This window comes from Bactrocera latifrons, unplaced genomic scaffold, assembly GCF_001853355.1.
Source record: "Bactrocera latifrons isolate USDA-ARS-PBARC rearing strain unplaced genomic scaffold, ASM185335v1 scaffold_540, whole genome shotgun sequence".
Taxonomy (NCBI): domain Eukaryota; kingdom Metazoa; phylum Arthropoda; class Insecta; order Diptera; family Tephritidae; genus Bactrocera; species Bactrocera latifrons.
The window spans coordinates 17,946-23,939 of NW_017537202.1; positions in this window are offsets into that span (position 1 = coordinate 17,946).

A 5,994-nucleotide genomic window follows, 5' to 3' on the forward strand; every position below is an offset into this window, starting at 1 on the left:
GCACTGATTTTATAATAGAAAAGATATTGTATATATATGTTTTGTTTTATTTAACCCATTACATGTAAATAAACATTTCTGTTTATCAATAAAAAAGTTTAGATGTTCAGATTTTTTATTGAATTCAAATTGTAAGCGGAAATAAAATCAATTTTACAAGCAATTTAAAATACATATATTCTTATAATAAATAAGTATGTCGTACAAGAAAACATAAATTAGTTATCTCAATTTCGCCATTAATATAAATGGAATTTGTAGAACTATACTCTAGTTAAAAGCTTATCTCTAAATTTATACAAAACCAAAGCTTTTCGATTTAATGGTCATAAGTAATTTGCTGCGTAAAATAGTTTTGTTGGAATATAAAGATATTTATAAACGTTATATATAAGTGTTTCCTGCAGTAAAAAATAATCATCGATTGGTTTAATTTACTGATGGAAGGAGCTGATAGCGCAGGACCGGTCGGTCCAAAAATTATTACCTTATATTTTATATATAATTATTGTGAAAAAACAAATATTTTTGGTTAATATTTAAATAAATCTTACCAAGTCTTGATGCTCTGTACTACCCATTTTTTCAACAATACAACAAAACCCATCTTTTCAATTTCAAGAGCTTGTCAGATACCTTACTAGATTCATCATCGAAATTTGCACATCATGTAGACACAGATATGTCTCCAACGTCGTTTAATAGTAGATGAAAATCTTCTGAAGTTAAGCTGTTCATGCAGCTGTCTGGCGCACATCAAACACTCCACCTCGTAGCTCCTGAATAATGTAAATCACTTTCTCATTTGCATATAAAATAATAGCAATGTAAAATGACCGTAATTGGGGTTAAAGTATTCATAGCTCCCTCGTGTCTGCTATCTAACCAATTTAGTATTAAAATGAAAATTTGCCTTTGCTCAGGTGGTAACGGGGCTCTGGGTCTGGAATTCCCAAAGCTACAGTATCCTAACCAAGGTTTTTGACTAAACCAGTGGATGGCTCGTCCTTGTTTTGTGGGGGGGCAGGGATACTGAAATCGAGTAGTATTTTTCCAACCTTCGCAAAAAGTTTACCTTCTATAATTTTCAGGGGTGTCCCCTGCACTCGATGTTTCCATTCTTTTCGTGACACATTCCACATGTAAGACGTTGGCGATATTACATAGAATAACGTCTGAACAAACTCGTATTTTTGGCACAGACGGAAAAATTCGGAGAGTGTGGTAATAGGCCGGTGTTGCAACTCGGTCTCGCAGGTTTGCCTCTGTAAAATACATACGTTCGCCGTTTGAGAGGTTAACAGCAAAATAGGACACTGTTGAGAGTGCGTTTCGTGTAACGATAAAAAGAAGAGACCAAGACTTCCCGACTGAGGACATACGTACCTACTGTACTCTTCAATATGGTCGAAGAGTGTACATAGGACTTGAAATTCAAAACATGCCTACTGCACTCTTCATTATTGTCGAAGAGATTGCGTAGGATTTGGCCGTCTTTTAAGTATCGTGTTTTATTTGAGAAACTTATACACAAAGTTCCCCATACATTATCCGCGATTTCATTTTCATAAATTTCCCATGGGAGTTAGATATTTTCTACCCGTAAAACGTAGCCTATGTGTGTTTAGGGATTTTAATTAAAATCGCTCCAGCCGTTTTATCCTGAAGAACTAACAAACATAGATACTCACAAAATTTCGCCTCTGTGTTGGTAGTGGGATGTCAGTAAAAGAATAACTTTCTACGTCCAACACTTTAATAATTTGCTTTATCTCTCGGCATGAAATCACTGAGTTCATTTTGAGAAAAAAAATACTTGGGGGTAGATGCTGTACTCTCTTATTAACATCCATCCACTACACCGATATCTGCGTATTTGGCGAAAGCGAGATTTTCAGTGAATAAAATAGGACATTTTGTAGACTGCAGTTTTCGATATCTCCACGCTTAATGTTTAGTAACAATTTAAAACTCTTCTCGCATAATTTGTCGTATATATTCGGTAAGGAGCCTGACAGTAAGKACGTCACGTTAACATGTGTGAAAAGTTGTTCGTGCTTTTTCGGCAATTTTACAGTACAAATTAGGCAGTCATTTTGGTTTTTCGCATTATTGAACTCAATGCAGAAAAAGGTGTATTTTATTTAAAGATTTAGATGTACCCATAATTGGTTTGATACAATGCACAACAGATGAAAATACACTAGCATATATTWAGAAATTTGCAAAAAATTGCATTTTTTAAAGTGAATTTCTGGAAAAATTTGTGAACCAATTTTTAAAATTTTCAATTTGGTTCTCTCGTTTAGGTGCAGTGAGCCAAAATTAACCGGCGCGATACTAAACAGAACCCAATAAAATTATTAAATTAAAACATATTATGTGAGCATCCAGTTGTAATCGAATTTCAAAATATATACATTGTGACAAGAACGCACTCGAAAATTGGAATTAAATTTCTTGGGTAAACCATATTTCGAAAATATATATTTTGCTAAGTAGGAAGGAATGCCCTTAATTACTATCAAACATATGATAGCGATATGTCAACCAGTTTGCTTATGGCAGCTCCTTAAGTCACACTCAGTTTTGCGTTGCGACTTTTACAATAGATAAAAATATCGAATATAAAATTTGTCTCAAATTTCGTATTTCTAACCAAATTTCGTATGCGGAATCGTTGCGAATGTTGGAAAAGGCTTACGGTGATATCAAAAAGCACAAAAATCTGAGTGAGTGGTGCAAAGCCTTCAAAAACGGTCGAGAGATCGTTGAAGACATGCCTAATTGTAAAGGATATGGTGATTGAAAATATTCAGGCAAGTGTTAAAGAGATGACAAGAGAGCTCGAAATCTCTCGTCCGTTCGAATGATTTTGGTGGATCATTTGGATATCAAATGCGTTCTTGCTCGACTCGTCCCGATAAAGCCGAATTTTTTCAGAAAGAGTATTATTAGTAAATAGGTCTTTTTGGACATCGTTGCCAATTCCGATACAGCATTCAGTGAAAGCATTAAAACTGTCAATGAGGTATGGATTAATGAGTTTGACATGCAAACAAGTCAACAATTATCGGAATTTAACCCGTTTTCAGTCGACTGAAGAGATAAAGCAAAACTTGTTGAAAACCATCCCAAACAGTGCTTATGAAAAGGGCTCGATTCCGATTACTTTGGCGGTCGGATAAAAAATATACAGGGGTGTTGTGGAATCTAAGACAGAATTGCTTAGCTGTCAGAATTGCAAACCAATTCTGATTTTTAATGGTGTCACAGAATCGGATTGGATTTTTGTCTTTTCGAACATACGCAAAACCAATATTTGAATCAGCTGTTTACTAATGTGACAGAACTTGCAAATGAACGCATTTGGAAGCAATCCTATTAAAGTTTTTAATGAGTTCCGAATTAAAGAAAGATTTTAAGAGATAAAATTTATTGAATTAATGAAGACGCATTTGTTTAGTTTTTTCGTTTTTACGATTTTTCTTAATTGGCGGGCAGGATAGAAAAAAAAAACTGAACATCATATGGAATTGGGGCAAAGTTTATTACCTTTGGCATTAAATGATCTTCTATTTAAACTAAAAAAAAAAACTAAAAGAATTTCATTTGAACATATATTTAAAGTCAAAGTTTTTCAGAATAAAATCGGGTTTTCTTTCAAATTTTAAGTTTTTTTTTATAATTTTACACTTTTTTCATAGTTTAATTTGAGCACAGGTTATTAAATAATATGAATCTCTTTGAATTTTTTGTTTCCGATAGTAATCTCGATCTGCATCGTGCCCGCTCTGGCATATGCAGTGCGAGAAGCAATCTGACGAAATCTTTTCGTACAAAAAAATGTGCGGATGATGTTTAAATATAGTTTAAATATATAACTATAAACCCTAGAAATTTCGCTTTAATCAATTATTTATTTCCATCCAAAAAAAAAAACCTCAACAAAATCGGTTTTTTAAGCCTCTAAAGCAAATTCTGTTTCGAATATCAAACCAATAACACTGTCGAACATTTTTGGGATTATTGTCTGCGGGGTGAGAAATTCCATGGTGATGGTACTAGGTCAGTATAGTAAAACCCTCGAAGGGTTTGGCGTTCGTATGTGTCAGTTTTTCTTATGACCTTTTAAATTTTTTYCTTATCGTGATGTTTTTTCGCTTAGTTGTAACATTTTGGCGAAAACCAAAAAAACAAAAAATAAATAAAAAAAAGTAATAAAAAAACAATTTCCGAGAATGCTCTTAACATCCTTGCGACAGAAATATCGTAGTTGTTAGAACGATGCTTTCCCAACAAGCCTTCTATTACTTCTTTGATTGCCTGCCATGCATTCAATTCAGCGTCGAGTGACGCATTCAAAATATTGTTGAATGCGTCACTTTTAATCAGCTTTCGTATATCTGGACCATTTAGTACGCCTGATTGGAAAAAATTAATTTGTTAAGATGGAAAACCATGGGAAATAAGGAAAAAATTTAAAAGGTCATAAAAAAAAACTGACACATACGAACGCCAAACCCTTTGAGGGTTTTACTATACTGACCTAGTACCATCACCCTGACTTGGAATTTCTCACCCCCAGATTAGCTGTTGTACTGTGTTATATCTGAATTCATGACACCTACTGCTTTTTTTGATCGGTTTCAATTCTGATTCTGGTATGTGCTGGTAGGGGAGCTTCTCCAGAGGAAAAATATGCAAAACTGATGTTGCTAACACTTATATTTTTTAAAAGATTGCCAATTAAAAATTCAAAATTTTGTATCAGCAACACATAGTAGTTCTCAATGTTTCACTAAACTTTATATGTTTAAATATGCCCTCTAAACATTAAAATAAGTTCACATTTCATTTTTATTTTGTTATTTGTTTGCTAAATATGTATATTAATTTAAAAATCACTTAGCACATTCATCGTTCAAAAGGTTAGATTGTTTACAATTATGAAGAAAACGTTGACATATCTTAAACAACATATATGAAAGATTTTTCAACGATAGCGTTTTATTTTTTTGTAATTTGTAAGCTGTAAATCAGTATGGAAAGCACTCCTTTCAGCTAAAAATATAACCCTGGTCGAGCCAATACCCGGGGTGACTGAAGTACTTTCGCGTAGTACTCCCTTCTGCTCTAAAGGAATTAACCGATCAAATTCCCGGGGTAACCTAGGTATTTTATTACGTAATATTATTATATAATATTACTTACTACTCATTTTTGCTTATTATCGTATGAAATACGATAAATGTAGTGAAATACCTTATTGAAATGTTCGAATTTTGGGAATTTTTGAACTTTAAAGTCGAATATCTCATAAACTAAGCGTTTACGATACCTGTAACTATATTTTTTTATCAAAAGGATTTCGTTGCGCCACAATGCGTAGTACTACAGCAGGTGAGGAGTACTTTACAGGTAACAAAGTATATATTGAATTAATTCGGGCACTAAAATTTCAAACTGCTTCGTGTTAGAAATTTACATATTCACTTGAAACAATAACTGCCGTTTCTACCCACTCCCAATTATTACCACAAGAAACGACTGTTGTCATGTCGTTACTATACTCGTTTCAAAATTTAAAATCTCTATTTATTTTCGATAACGATAACGACAATTATTATAGGGCCGATAGTAACACGAAAAATTGTGTCTATATCTAGAATCCAGTCTTCTACAAGTACTTTAGTACGTTTACTGGTAGAATAATACCATAGATAACTTGATCGTTTAGCAATTGGTCTCTCACTTCCAGTGAGAGAGGAGTTGGGGATCTCATTATCTCTGGTACTATCATAGATAACTTGATACGAGACTCTTTGGTTCGAGAGAGAGCTGTCAAAACTCGCATTTTTTATAACATTTGCCAAGGATGCCACTGCTGAAAAATATTAGCTTGGGTATTTAATAAATTATACAAAACACTAAATTAAACACTTTGAAAATGCATACATATATAAATGCTAAAATGCAAAATCATTAATTAAT